Source organism: Danio aesculapii, chromosome 18, assembly GCF_903798145.1.
Source record: "Danio aesculapii chromosome 18, fDanAes4.1, whole genome shotgun sequence".
Lineage (NCBI taxonomy): Eukaryota > Metazoa > Chordata > Actinopteri > Cypriniformes > Danionidae > Danio > Danio aesculapii.
Genome location: NC_079452.1, coordinates 55980229 through 55996576, shown reverse-complemented (window position 1 = coordinate 55996576; position 16348 = coordinate 55980229). Strand labels below are relative to the sequence as shown.

The following is a 16348-nucleotide window of genomic DNA, read 5'->3' as shown; positions in this document are numbered from 1 at the left end:
ATGTGGTTATTTTATTGGCTTGTGTTTTTTAAAATTGGTGTAATTTGACATGAGTTAAGTTTTAAAAGGAATACATTTAAACACAAGAAAATAATACTCATTTATTACATAGAATTTTTGGTTTTGTACCATAATTTTCATTTTGGTTCAATTCTAGACTTTGTTTTCTTTCTAAAGTTACGTTTTTTTATCATTTCAACCGTTGATTAACAATTGTGTGAGGATTGTTCCTTAAAAGTAGTTCTACAGTTTTAATGTAATATGCAAGTTTGGTAGCGCATATTTCTCACGTTCCTGACACATTCTATATGTGGTAGACCAATCAAAACAGAATGAGCCATCTGACCAATCAGAGCAGCGTGGACTCTTGAAAAGGACAGAAAGAACATAACTTTGAATAAATTGCTGGGATTTTTTAAATGTAAACTATGAGAAATTTAAAGTGTTTGGCCTCATATGCTTGTAAACTTATTATAGGAGACCTACCTAGATGACTTGTGCTACCAAGAAGAAGTTCACTTTTTAGCATGTCTGAGCATCACATACATGTTCATGATCCAACACTCAATGTAGTGAGCTGACCTCCTGCATAGGCAGCATTTTTAAACAACATAGACGTGTTGGAACATTCAAGTTTACATCATTTTTCAGCATCTTTGGCTTGTCGGAATGCTTAGTTGGACAAATCTGATTTACAGTGATTGATTTGTCACATATGAATAATCTGTGGAATGTTCTGTTTGAAATGTTTCTCTTTTTGGAATGATTGAGATATATCATGCTTGAAACCTATGACTCATTTTCACTGAATGGTAGCCTACGGTACGGTTCGGTACGCTTTTATAGCCGTTTCCACATCAAAAGATACCAAAAAGCAATTTTACCTAGTACCTAGCACAGTACCTAGTACCTAGCACAACAAAAGGGTACCAAAAGGCGGAGCAAGCCCCACAGCTGAACACTATTGGTTTACAGAGATACGTCACTAGCTCATGCACAAGCCAGGAGAATAAAAACAAAGGAAGCGCCATTTTTATTTTTTATTTTACACAGCCGAGACATTACACCGTATAAATATATACATATATGGCCATGGTCGACCCAAGCTTAAACAAACCTTGTCGTCGTCTTGATGAACAGCCACAAAGCCAAGAAGAGCAAAATCTACCCTGTGTCCTGTAGTTGTTGACAAGGCCGTTTAAAGAGCGAGCGGTTTCACTTTCTCCAGAGAGCTGGTGTGCGCATCTATATTTGAAATAACAAACTGAGCTGATGATAATAATGTACGCATGATTATTGAAGTGCTTCTGACATCCTATCCTTTCAGAAATTGACAAATGTGAGAGTGAACGGCTAAAAAACAAAGGAGCAAATGATTCATTCAGCAACCTAAACCATGTACAAACTGCCATGTTTAACTATTATCATCACCTTTTGGACTATTATGAACTCAGAATGACGGAATGACTTTCTAACAAGAGGTTACATGTGCTGGTGAAGATTAAAGATACAGATGAGAGGTTTGCTCTGACTGTGGGCTATATTTTGTGTTGTTTTTGAACCCAAATAAGAACTAAATGTATGCTGTGTGTAGTTATTCTGTAATTGGTAACGTATCAGAGACTGTAAGGGGCTGTATGTGTTCATATATGTTGCATTTATTTATTTATTTTATATAATTGCAGACGTTACAGAAGGCTATTTCGCACATCATTGATCTGCAGTTAAATAGAAAGGTTAAGTATTTGTGTATAAAGCCTCTGTTTTAGAGAAGAACTTTTCAAACGATATGTGAACGACCTGTACAGCTTTACATTGACATTTCCTTGAGCGAGAATGATGTCGACTGACGTACCCCACCACCCACCAAAAGGGTGCTATTGGCAGTGGAAACGCAAGCCTGATAAAGGTGACCCGTACCACTCCGAACCGTACCGTACCACTCAGTGGAAATGGGGCACTAGTGAGTTCACTACTTGAATGCATTTTTTTGCCCATCATTCAAGTCTAAATCTAACGAGCTGCAAACTCTTTTAGGCATTAAAGTTTCATAATGAGCATTAAATTTGAATGTTCATCTTGAATGTTTGAACAGGCCTGTGATCAGCTCGTGTAAAAATGTTACAAGCTTTCCCTTCAACTGCACAATAAGGATTGTTTGTTGTTAGTCTAAGAGCACCGTCGAGGAGAGAAACAGACAGAATAACACTCCCTGACGCCCCACCTGGGAGATTTTCGGCCTGCAGCTTCATCTGTTTGTTTCAATAGTTGATTTGTTTGTCTGGTGTGTGGGCTGACTTGTTTTTCCTCTGCCGTGTTGTGCGTTTTGTGTGGTGTGATAATGGCTCATCTCTCAGTGACCTGAACAAAGCGTGTCTATGCGTGTGTTTGCATTGCTGGGTTTAGGAGCCCCGAGGACAAACTGGTGTTTCGAGTTCTGTTGCCCCCGGGCAGAGTTCACTTCCTCCTCATCTAGTTTTGCTTTTTGTTTTCTGGATTATTTCAACTCGTGATTGGTTCTCAAGCCAAATCTGGTGTGAATTCTTTCATGTTTTGTAAACAGATGTGATCAAGTGTTGAATGAAAATGCATCAGCATTCAGTTTCATGACATCAGGCACATTCTGACTATCTGTTTAGAAAATAAAGCAACTAATCCTGTTGGTTTTCATCCATTGCTTAAGTTCTCAAATTATGCTTGTAAAATTGCTCTCGCTGTCACATTCACAAGCTAGCAGAACACCTGTGCACTATTTGATCACATGCCAGCCAGATGGCATGCATGGGTCTTTCCTAGTAACCCACTGGGCTCCTGATATTATCTGGTGGCATGAATATGACAGACTTTGGTAAAATTACAGATGGCTCTGAACTAGGGGTATGCCACTGTCCACTATAATGCAAGTGTAAATTTTTACAAGATAAATAAAATGCAATATTGCGATATCAGTGATATAGCAACATAATGACGTACAGTATGGCGTGCTTAGGTTCCCTAGCACACACAACCCTCTGTGAGTGTGCACAACAACACCTGTCTGGGGTATAAGCAGCATGTCAGCCTACAATGACAGTTTAGTACCTAAAACTGGATCTTCTGTAATTCAGTAGTATGAAAGTGGTTTACGAGAGTTTAGAGTTGCACAATTAATCAATTTTCATGTGCGTTTTGGCAGTAAAACCGGCTCTGTGATCAGATTTAAATCTCCAGCACCTGCATTCAGATGGAAAAGTGTTTACTACACAGAGCCATAGTTCAGCCGCAAGCTACAGAATAAATCAGACTGTTTAATCACCGCAATCCTGAAATCGATGTGAATCTTAGTGTGATTTGACAGCTGTTTCTCAGTGTTCTCTAAAAGCACTTAAAATACCACGTTTAATAACATTTTTGCTCTAAATTCACCTCTTCAGTCAAGTTAAATCATTTTTTAAGATGATTCTGTGGTTGTGTTTAATTAGTCACATTAAGGGCACATTAGTCAGTGGAAACGCAAGCTTGATCAGGGTGACCTAGGGTTGGGTGATACGTCAAATATCATATATTGTGATAGTAGTCATCTCATATTCTAATAATGATATAGTACTATTTCTATAAATTCAATCAATTCATAGTGTACATACAGTGACCACATGGAAATGAATATGTGATCATATTTCTCACTTTATTTAGAACTTCAGGGCAAATGTTTGATTTAGAGTGTAGAAATATGAAAATTAAAATTAATACAATTTAAAACACTTTAAAAAAACGAAATAATGCAGGCTTAACAAAATATAGCAAAATAAAATGCAGCTTTCTCATGATGATGTCATTCACGTTTCTGCTATGGCTGATTTATACTTCTGCGTCAAGCGCACGTGTATGATCCAGCGCAGCCTCCGCGTGGTTGTATAGCCCTCGCCATGGCTGACGCCGATGCACAGCTCTCAAAAATGTAACTACACGGCGGAACGATGCTTAGCGCATTGGTCGGCTTGTCATCGCTGATGAGTGTGGGCGGAGCAGAGAGCCGCGCCAACCCACTTACAGGTGTCAAGTCCGGGGAAGGAGCTCCAATTGAAAATTTGATGTTGCACGTCTGCCGGCTCCTTCCTCAGAATGAGCGTGTTTTAGCTACTTGTCCATTAAGGTAGCGTTCAGAAAAAACAAAACAAGAAGAAACTCTATACAGAGGAACATAACATAACCTACTGCCAGCTAGTGTTTCGGAAGTGTTATTGCAGAGCAACACAAACAGCATGCAGAAGTATAAATGCACGACAATGCGCAAGGCATAAGCCATGGGTCACACCGATAAACAATGTATTTAGCGACATCATGATATAAACAATAGAGCCTAATATGAAACGATAGACTTATTATTTTGTCCCCGTAATATATTGTCATTGGTCAGTCTTAAGGCTGATTTATACTTGTGCATCAAGAGCACGCGTATGGTCCAGCGCAGCCTTCGCACGGTTGCATAGCCCTCGCCGTGGACATCGCCGACGTTATTACGCACCTCTCAAAAAATGTAACTACATGTCACAACATTTAACTACATGTAGCACAAGCTCTGTGATTGGTCGGCTTGGTAGCGCTGAAAAGTGTGGGCGGGAGTGAGAGCTGCAAGTAGCAAGTCCCGTTAAAGGAGCTCCAGTTGGAAACTTGTTTTGTGTTTACCTTATGATTAAAGTTGTTGCATGTCCGCCGGTTCCCGACTCTAAATGAGCGAGTTTGAGCCACTTGTACATTAAGGTAGCGTTCAGAAAAAATAAAAAAACAGCAAAGAAATTCGACACAGAGGAACATAACCTTATTGCCAGCAAGCAGCAAGTATAAGTATAAATGCACGTCAGCGCGCAAGGCATGCACCGTGGGTCACGGCGATTACTTGACACAGAAGTGTAAACCAGCCTTTAGGGTGACCGCCATGCTAAATCATACTTTACTGCACTGAATTGTACTGCTCAGTGAAAATGAGCCATTATTAATCATTGTTCAAAATTCATCAGCATTTTTATTTGTTCCCAAAATCCTTGTTGTAGCTTTTAACCAAATAAAATAAATTGCCCCATCTCCCAAAACTAGTGATTTAGTCAGCAAACTGACTAGTCAATTTTGTGAAAATGCAAAGCGAGCACATGTGTGCGTGTTCTGCTAACTCCCACCTCAAGGCACGTGCACACACAAGCTCTAATCTATAATTCAGATTTGCATGCATTTTCTCAGAGTTATTGATTAGCTTTCACTCCTAGAATGGATTTTATGCACCTTTGACCTTCACCACTTATCTTAGTGAATTAAAGGATTATAGCCAGCCTCTGCCTGCACACACCAAGCAAACGAGAAGCCGAAACACAGCCTCATGAAACAGTAACAACCTTCCTCTCAACACCCTGACCCTCACCTTTCATTTCCTCCGTCACAAGTGTTTCCCCGTCCTCCACACATAGTCAAGTAAACCCTATAGGGCAGATCAAACACATGGCTCCTACCCTCCATTGCACGTCTTTCCTTTTTAAACACACACTGGCCAGCTGCTACCGCCAGGGGGTCCATGTCTGACACCCCAAAAACAAAGTGACAGGAAATCGACGGAGAAGGCAAGCTGTGTTGTGATTGACAGATCTTGTCCTGGCAGTCAGTGGCAGGTATACACTGAGTCACTGGCTACAGGCTGCGCTTGCATGTTCGAGAGGAGCAAGTGTGATTTAAATCCCCAGGGTACACAAACCAACTCCAGGCCCTGGCTTTCGTGTCTGATGAAGCAATCATGAGACTAGTGTTAGCTTAGATGTTATGTACTGGTAGGGGAGCACAATATATTATTTACGCAATGTGCAAATCTGCAATAGTCACGTCGCAGCATCTGCAATGTCGAGTTGGGATTATAATAAAGGTACCACATTTCAGAACATTGCAAAGTTTTACCCTAATAGAGTGAAGTATTTGAATTGATTTCAAGTGAAATTAAACCATTTGGGCACAACAAATTCTACATTTTGTAGAGTTAACAAGAATTAATCATATTAAATAATTTAATCAATGAAGACTAAAGAGGGTTGTTTAACATTTGATTATTGAATTTCTGTGTCTGAATTAGGGCTGCATGATATTGGAATAAACTGATATTGCAATATTCGATTTTTATACGATATATATTGCGATATTGAATATATAATTTTACTAGATTCATAATTTCAAAGAATTCATTCTGTACGTTGGGATGATTATGTGAGTGAGTGCATCTACATAAAATATAATAGACCAATCACAATCATTCAGAAATACAGCAGAGCAAAAATACAGTACAGATAAAATATACAGTGCTTTCTGATTTTCTGGAAGTCTAGCAATATTCTGGATGATACACAAATTTAATTATCAGATGTAAAATAGCACTCTATAGTCTTCATCATATGCATACCAAAAATACAATTAATCTTTCTTAAAGTTGGAAGCATTATTTCTTATGCCTGAATATTTTAAACGGACGTAAATGATAAATGAGCAATAACACATAACACATATCTGGCACTAGTGGGGGAGGCATGGGTTGGCTCAAGGCCGCAGGGCGAGTGCCTTAGTACCCCTCACCAGTACAGAACTGCAGAAACCGTTGTTCACAAACCAGTTCACAAACATCACTTTAGAGCTAGTATTTGAATGATTCTCTAGCGTAATATCTAATGTGATGACAAAACAGGTCATTTTTGCTCACATTTCAGTATTACAAGCCTGAATGTCATGAAATGCCATCAGTCTACAGGGATTTCCCAGTATTTCTCTGTTGCAATCAGGATTTCTAAATAATTAACCACGAAAAAGACAGAGCAAAGCAAACACTACCAGTTTCTGTGGTATAAATAGAGCACAACAAAATACAAAAGAGAGAGATCGACTTAGAATGTCACTTACCTGATTTATAATGATTTGATCAGCTGTAGTTTAAAATTTACACTGAGAAAAGGCTATTTTTCTCCCCTAACGACTTATTATGCAGTCTCTGTTGCCATTTTGTGGCGGAATGTCAACCGTCACTTTCTTTGGTCTGCTCAGACAAGCTAATGGTGGCCGATGCACTGAATCCGATGCTCTGAACTGATAAATATTAAAAATAGGCACTATCCTTAATAATAAACTGCATAATTGCAATCTAAACAACTACATTCTCTCCTAAACAAGCCTCAACGGTACATTATGTTGTCCAACAGCTGCAATATTTGTCAAACTGTAGAGTGCCCTTTGCTTGTCGCTGTATTTCTTTTCTTCTTAGTCCCTTTATTAATCTGGAGTCGCCACAGCGAAATGAACCACCAACTTATACAGCATATGTTTTACAGAGCGGATACCCTTCCAGCTGCAACCCATCACTGGGAAACACCCCTACACTCTCATTTACACACATACACTACGGACAATTTAGCTTACCCAATTCACCTATAGGGTATTGTCCTTGGACTGTGGGGGAAACCGGAGCACCCAGAGGAAACCCACACAAACACGGAGAGAACATGCAAACTCCACACAAAAATGCCAACTGACCCAGCTGAGGCTCGAACCAGCGACCTTCTTGCTGTGAGGCAATCGTGCTACCCACTGCACCACCGTGTCACCCCATCACAATATATATCGCAGAAAAACAAAAATTCAAAATGTCCGTTTTTGTTGTTGTCTTCTCATCGACCGCAACGGTTCCTCTACTGCCCTTTTGAGTGTTTGTGTTTGTGTGTGCATATGTGTGGGTGAAAATGTACTGGTTTTGTTCATTTACAAGATTTATGAGGACATATCATATGTCCTCGTAATTCAATACCCTTAAAATGACAATTAACAGGGTCTTTTGACATTCAAAATTTACCACAAAAGTTTCCTGTGAGGGTTGGGTTAAGGGGTAGGGGTGGGGTAAGGCCATAAAATAAGTGTACTTTACAGTATAACATACATTACCCCTATGGAAAGTCCTCATAAACCACCAAAACTGACATTGTGCGTGCGTGTGTGTGTGTCTGTGTCTGTCTGTCTGTGTGTGTTTGTGTGGTCTCTGTTTGAACTAGCAGAATCTGAGCTAATTACTATGTGAGCAATTAAAAACAGTTTGAAGTCTTTTAGTTCTGGCACTTGGTATCGGCTTGTTTCCCAGGAGTGTGTTAAAGTGTCTGCACACTCACACTCATTCACACAGTTCATACTTGCTTTTCCCAGTTCCCTCGAACAGAAAAAAACAAGGAATTTACAGGCTGAGGGAAAACGAAACATTAAATTTAAGAGAAACGCCTTATTTCCCTTGTATTTCTGTAGCTGTTGTTTTGAACACGTCTTGTGTATGTTGGAATAAATTGGCATTAGTCAAACACTGGGGTTGAAGCCTTTACTCAGACTCGCATTGAACTGCTTGTAGATTCCCTGAAACAAAAAGCCACCTTCAGTGCAGCTCTATGGCTGTTCCTCACAGTGCATTTGAACTCAGTGACTGTTGCCAATGGCATAGCTGTGAGCAAACAGTGAATAACTACATGAATCATTTGTAATGAAAGAATGCGTTTGTAGCTCAGACTGGATTGTATTGAAGCTATGTCTTTGAAAATGTTTCGTGATGTAGAAAAAAATGCATCGTGAATTAATAGCCAGCAGATAAGCTTGGCATTACTGTACATTGCAAACAGTAAACAATTTTAGAGTTAGTACACGGCTGTAATGTGGTCAGATGAGAATATACAGGAAGCATTATACTAGGGCTGCACAATATATCATTTCAGCATTGATATAACAGTGTGATCATTCGCAATAGTCACATCGCAAAATATGCAATGTTGAGTTTGTGTTATAATTTATCATTTGTTTTTGGTGCCTTTGATTGATTGATGATGTCAAAAACATTCAGGTTTTCAAGAAATTGTACCGCTTGTGACCTTGACTATGATTAATTGTATTAAATTATTTTTATTTTTATCGATCAGTTACTGTACTGAATACTGTTATACTCTGGAAACGATAAAACACTTTATTTTAATTGTATCTTTTTCTTGATTGTATTTATAGATTGTTACACATGAAAATACTCACAACACATGCAAATACAGAAATGCACTGCAAATAGCACAGACGAAAACGTGTCCGGGGACCCCAACAAGTTTACAGATTGTTTATTTGATTGTATGGAGGTGCAAATGGTAAACATAAATTCATCAATCTCTGACTAAAGATGTGCATGAAAATACCCACAACATATGCAAATAAAGAAACGCACTGCAAATGGCACAAACAACAACGAAACTATAAAAATGTAATAGATTTTAGTTTATTAGATTGTGTGGAGATGCACTCCCACTACAGAATCATCCCAGTTGATCTAACTTTATAAATTCTTTCCAAATAGAGATATGAAGTCATACGGTCAAATTGTATTCATATCTCAATATTCATTCATTCATTTTCTTTTCGGCTTAGTCCCTTTATTAATCTGGGGTCGCCACAGCGGAACGAACCACCAACTTATCCAGCACACATTTTACGCAGCGGATGCCCTTCCAGCTGCAACCCATCTCTGGGAAACATCCATTCACACTCATTCACAGGCTAAATTTCATAAATTCTCATTATCTAATATATATTTTTTAAAGTTTAACGTATAGTTATAACATTTAGCGTTGTAATGTAGGGCTGCACGATATTAGAAAATTCTAACATTGCAATATATATAAAAAAATTTTTGCGATTATATTATTAATATATATTATTATTATTATATAATATATTATTAATATATTATATATATATTTATTTTGCGATTATAAATTGAGATGGGGCGACACAGTGGCGCAGTAGGTAGTGCTGTCGCCTCACAGCAAGAAGGTCGCTGGTTTGAGCCTCGGCTGGGTCAGTTGGAATAATATAAATTGTAAAATGTTGATAATAAACCATGACCCTGGACTACAAACTAGTGTCAAGCTCTTAGCAATGCACATATCAAAAATTGTTTTGATGTATTTATGGTTGGAAATTAAAAAAATATCTTCATGGAACAATAGTGTTCTACAGATTGTTGCCATAAAAGTAAAATCTATCTATTTGACAGATACAGCATATTATTGTGTTTATATAGACTTTAAGGTTTTCTAGTCCAGGGTCACAATTATTAATCAAAAATAATCATACAACAAACAATGAGACATCAAGTCATCTCCACGTTTGACAGGGTATTCTATTTATTTGTGGTTTTTCATGTTGTTGTTGATGTAAACCGCTCCAAATTGATTCTGTAACAGTTAAGACGATGCCTTAGGGGGCAGCTCCCTGTGCTGGAAGAAGACATTCATGTCTTAAGCTGAGACTGACCTTGAAATGAAGAGTATTGGAGAATCTGCCTGAAGGGGTTGATTTTGGGGAGGGATTGGGCATAAATCTGAGCCTGGAGAAGTGATATATGAGAAAGTTTTGTAGTTGGCATTAATCTTGAAGGGCAGGGGTTGCTGCATGATGTTTTTCGGCCAGTACTTCGGCCTATGTCCACACAAACATGACTATTTTTAAAACCACTGTTTTTTTCATGCTGTTTTTCTGTTCGTCCACACAAAAACGTTAAACTGAAACTTTTGCTTCATAACGTCAGCTTGCACACTATTTTCACCTTTCTGACTGGCTGACCTGGCACGTGGCAAACAAACTAACTGGAAATTTACGAAGAGACAAATTAGCATCATGCAGCACCAATGAGGCAGAATATGAAGCGTGATAGTAATTTGCAATAACCCTGTTGTTCATCAATTTGCATTTACTTTGTAACTTAATTCTTCATTTGGTGTGATCCCGGCATACACTACCCAACAAAAGTCTTGTCACCTATCCAAGTTTTAGGAACAACAAATAATAACTTGACTTGGGGCTGGATAATAATTCGATATCAATATATATCGCGGTAGATTTTTTTTTTAATAACTGTGATATAAGTTTTAAACCCATTTCCGGTATTTCGTTAATTTGCCTATATATATATACAGGGCTCGAAATTGCAAACTATTTTGGTCACATATGAGTCCAAAATTTAATTTATGCGACCTCATAACATATTTGGGAGCATTTGTGCGAATGCATATAATGGTTGTATTGCGACCAGTTTAGATTTTTTCTAAAAACGTGCTGAATCGCTCTTCCCTGCCGCTATATTGGTTCATATTAGCTGCCAATCACTCAAGGCTTTCCGCTGTCAGATGACAGGGAGCTTTTGTGACCGCGGGAAATGCAAACGGCTGAAGAGTGAAAAGTACACAGGTTTGCAAACCCCACCTAAACTTACAAATAATGGCGCAGATGAGAGCGATTGACGTGGTGAATGTTGATCCGCCAGCTGAGATCAATCGAGTGTGCCCGAATCTCGATGCGCTGCATTCACTGCGTGTTCTGCGCAAATGTCCGCTAAATGTAAAATCTAATACTGTACACATCATCGCCAAAGAAGCTCACCTTTACTGAGTTTACACTAAAACTGCGGCTCATAACAAAGCTCTGCCTGCTCAAATATTGGTCCGGCTGACTCGCCTGCTTTCCACAAACACAGAAAAATAGAGATCAGCTCATAACGTGACCGAGCATTTAAAATGACACAAACCGAAATCAAAACTTGTAAAGAGTGCTAGAAGTGAGACTTTACTTTCTTTTGTCCGTTCTTTCTTGAGATTTATATTATTTTTCTATTTAGTTACTGATGACTGTTTTGCAGCTTTCAGCATTGAATTGAATGAATTATTATAATCTTTCGTTTGTTTTGTAGCAGAAATATTATTTATTAAATTGACATGCATATAAAAAAATAGTGCAAAATAAATATTTATTACTGTAATGCTTCATTTTTGTTTGATGCAAACCATAAATGTATTTTTCATAAAGTAACAAACTTTTTATAGCACATAACTTTATTTTCAAATTCAAGCGCATTCAAGGCAGCATCATAATGAAAAATGTTATTCATTGTTACTATTATTATCATTTTCATTATCAGTAATATTCTTATGAGACATATTAGACATTTAGGAATTATTGCACACAAATATCAATGTCATCTCAGCATTAGTTAGATAGTTGTTTCTGATTTTTGGGAGTCCTAATTGATGTTGTTTTAAAATACAATAAATTCCTTAAAATACAATTTGCAATGGTGCTCATTCATTTTTGTTGGGTGCTCCTAAATTTTTCTGGTGCTCCTTAATTCTTTTTGGTGCTCCTAAATATTTAAAGTTGGTAGCACCGGTGCTCCCAACTTTAAATATTTAGGAGCACCTAAATATTTGATAAGTAAAAAAAGTTCATTTCGAGCCCTGATGTATAATAGCATATATTAGCATATGTATAAAAGCAAATATTATCAATTGTCGCTGAATGACGTTTAGTGCTCAGCCATCAGAAAGAGCATGATGTCACTTGGGTGATGACGTACATCACAGATACGCGCTGTCAACGCTCAGCAGTTAGTTAAGCTCGATCGCAGAAAGTTTTAGCTACAAAATGAGAGCCCTAAATATACAGATATGAATAATCAAGCTTCCACAAGTAAGAATGCAGACAAGTTAGTTGATGAGAGAGGAAAGCGGTGGTGTGGAAGTGGTTCGGCTTTTTAAGTTCAGATAAATGTATAGTTTCGGTGCTCTGCAAAATGTGGCGGAGACTGGTGCCGATTAGCAGTGGGAACACATCAAATCTGTTCCACCATTTGAAGCAGTTCTGCCCGATAAAACATACTGAGAATCAGAAGATGAGGCATCATAAAAGTTTAAGCTAACCTCCCCGACACCTAAACCAGCGGTGTCAGAAGAGAACATTATACTCACATTATACACATAAACTCGCTGCATGCTGGCATGTAGCACTCGCCCAAACGTACAAAATAAAATTCACAAACATATTTATTAGGAATCAGGTTATTGTAAAGCTTATGAAATAGAAGGAATGTGATTTAATTGAGGTATTAAATCTGTTAAATAATGAAAATGTGTTATATAAAATAATATAAAATATTCGTTGATAAAAATAGACTAAATATAAGAAATATTTTATGTTAAACCTTTAAATTAATTAGGTAATTATACACAAATATAAATAGACAGATAGAACCCTCAGCTTATATATATATTAAAGATGAGTCTGAGAGTTTTTTTTATTTGATAGTTTATTTCACATTTCTTGTTTGTAAAGGCTAAATACAATTAAAAAGTAAACATAAATTTTTTTGTACTGTTTTTATTATTTTTTTAAAGTTATAAGAGCTTAAAGGTATTATAGTGTTTGCAAATTTAGTTTGCAGACATTTGTGGGTACAGACATCTATTTTGTGCGTTCTTGGCAGTTTTTTCCTGGCTTTTTAATATTGTCCATATCAATATCGGAATTATATCGTATCGACCGAAATTAAGAAATATATCGTGATATAAATTTTTGCCATATCGTCCAGCCCTAACTTGACTTCTAGTTGATCATTTGGAAACAGAAGTGGCTGATACGAAAGGCAAAGGCCTCTAGATTATGCTTATTTTACCAAAATAAAATATGATCATACCTTGATTATTAATTATTTAATTAGGACAATAAGGTCTGACTTTGCTAAGACAAAAGTCTTGTCACTTAACAGAAATAATGTATAGAATATAAAGTCATGATGCAGTGGAAAAAGAATTAATATTGTGAATGACTTCCATGAGCTTGGAGAACTGCATCCATACATCTCTGCAATGACTCAAATAACTTTAATAAAATCATCTGGAATGGCAAAGAAAGCATTCTTGTAGGACTCCCAGAGTTCATCAAGATTCTTCAGATTGATCTTCAATGCCTCTTCCTTCATCTTAGCCCAGACATGATCAATAATGTTTATGTCTGGTGACTGGACTGTCCAATCCTGGAGTACCTTGACCTCCTTTGCTTCAGGAATTTTGATATGAAGGCTGAAATATGAGAAGGAGCGCTATCCTGCTGAAGAATTTGCTCTCTTCTGTAGTTTGTAATGTAATGAGCAGCACAAACATCTTGATACCTCAGGCTGTTGATGTTGCCATCCACTCTGCAGATCTCTCGCACACCCTCATACTGAAAGTAACCCCAAACCATGATTTTTCCTTCACCAAACTTGACTAATTCTCTGAGAATCTTGGGTCCATGCAGTATTTGTGATGATTGGGATGTGGAAAAATCCCCCTTCTGCCACTTTTCCAAATGATCAACTAGAAGTCAAGTTATTATTTGTTGCTCTTACAACTAGGATCGATGACAAGACTTTTGTCAGGTAGTGTAGGGCTTTTATTACCTCCTGTTGTTTCAGTGTCCCTTGACAGTGCATCGCAGTGCATTTCTGCTTTGTGAAAGAACTAAAAAAAAGCTGTGTACGTGTGGACATGGCCTTAGATCACAATACCATATAAATGTATGCTAATAGATATCTCATATGTTTCCATTACTGTAACTTACTTATCAGAGAGAAACACACGTTGGATGCTTAATCTAATATTTGGATGGATAGAGTGGCACAGAATAGATAAGAGATGAGAGACAATGAAAAGAGTGATAACGTGAAGTTAGATTGAGGATCAGGCGGTGCTGAGTGGCTTTTCATAGTCTCTGAGCAGCAGTGAAGCCTGATTCAATCTGACTTTCATATTAAACCGAGTCACTGGGATTCCGATTCCCTCTCGCTCTCCTCCCTGAATTCCATAACCACAAAGCCTGTCAGATTTCCTCTCTTCCAGCTCTTCTGCTTGCTCTGCTTCTGCCTCTTCCTAGTATCCTGTCTTTTTGTGTTTGTCTTGTCCTTTGACTTTCTGTCAGTTTCATTTTTGTCTTTTGTTCACAGTGAGGAATGAAGCATGTGGATAGACCAAGAGACTTGAGGGGCTTTCCTCACTGTCACAAAGTTTGAGCATCTCGTCTCAAATCTACAGCGTATCGCAATCCTATGCTACATCATTCTCGGATAAGCCTGTAAAACAGAGTACCTCATTATACAGTCAACAGCTCCCATCAGTAATCCAACACAGAGTCCTTGTTATGGAACCCATTTTGTATGCAGCTGAATGTGGGCAGAATCCTAATCTTACTTTCCAAGTCAGCTGTCTCAGGTAATTGGATGCTTCACCCTGCTGGCCTAAGAACTCCATCTGTCATACCTTTCATGTGACCAGGGTGATGATTTTCATGGATGCTAATCTGTCCGCACCTGTCGGAGTTGCAGGGAGCATGTAGTTGTAGTAGGTGTAGCATAAACCTCACACTTGTCACTTGGCATAACTATTGATTTAACACTTCCTTAGTGAGTAAATGCCTGTGTCTGCTTCACAATTTTGGAATTTGTGTTTTGTTTGCCGTCACAGTAGTTGACCATATTGAAGGGCCAACTACTAGGTTAGTGTGTACAAATACACTACACTGCCTATTCTTAAGATATTGGCTATTTTTAGTACTTAAAAAGTACATACTCGGCATGATATTTTTCTACATCCCTTATCCTACCCAATACCTTAACCCAACAACTACCTTAACTGGTAATAAACCGTAAGTTAGGTGTTCATTGAGCTAAAAGTCATAGTAATTGGTTTGTCAGAAATGAGAATTGGTCCATATCTTACCAAAATCTAGGTTAAAACAACCCAGCAATTTTTAGGCTGTGGAAGTTTTAGTTAGTAGTATTTGGGTAAGTTCTTTGCTTGATTATACCTGGCCAGCAGTATGGATACCAAAAGATTGGGAGGTCAATGCCTGCTGCTTATCAAAGTGATGTTTGTGGCTTTTATAAAGAGTATCTGCCAGATAAAGGTCTAGGCCATTCTTGATTTTTTTTTTGGCAAATGGATTTTTTTAAAGAGCTATTGGGGTGTGTATATGTACATGCTGAGCAAGTCTCAAATGTTGTTTGAATTTACGTGCGCAAGGTTACAACATAAGTATAGCAACATAAGTTGTTTGCCCTTTATTGGTGTCGCAATTCAAGATAATCCACTGAACCACACACGCGCTTTGGTTGAAATGTCCTTTTATTGTAAACTGAGTTCTTATTTATTTTGCTGGAAAATAAATAAATATATAATATATATAATATAATTAAGAGGGAGTTGTTATTGTATTTTCAATAGAAAACTGATTTGTAGTGACAGTTAAAATTCTTAAACCGTAAATTATTACAGTATTTAAGGGAGACAGCTGGAGAGCCACGCATTTTTGGTCAAAGAGCCACATGCGGCTCAGGAGCCATAGGTTCCCTACCACTGGTCTAGAGATTAGCCTTAAAAGAGTATGAGAAATCCACATCTGAAATCCTCTCACCTCACTTCCTCTTTGTACCAGCCTATTCCTCTTATAGTCTCTATTTTCATCCTTACTCGCT

At 37.8% G+C, this 16348-nt stretch overlaps 1 protein-coding gene across 2 annotated transcripts in view; it reads left to right on the top strand.

Moving 5' to 3' along the window:
• Positions 1-16348, top strand: part of sipa1l3 (signal-induced proliferation-associated 1 like 3) — a 173462-nt gene that overhangs the window by 78523 nt on the left and 78591 nt on the right. The gene's annotated exons all lie outside the window — the stretch shown is intronic.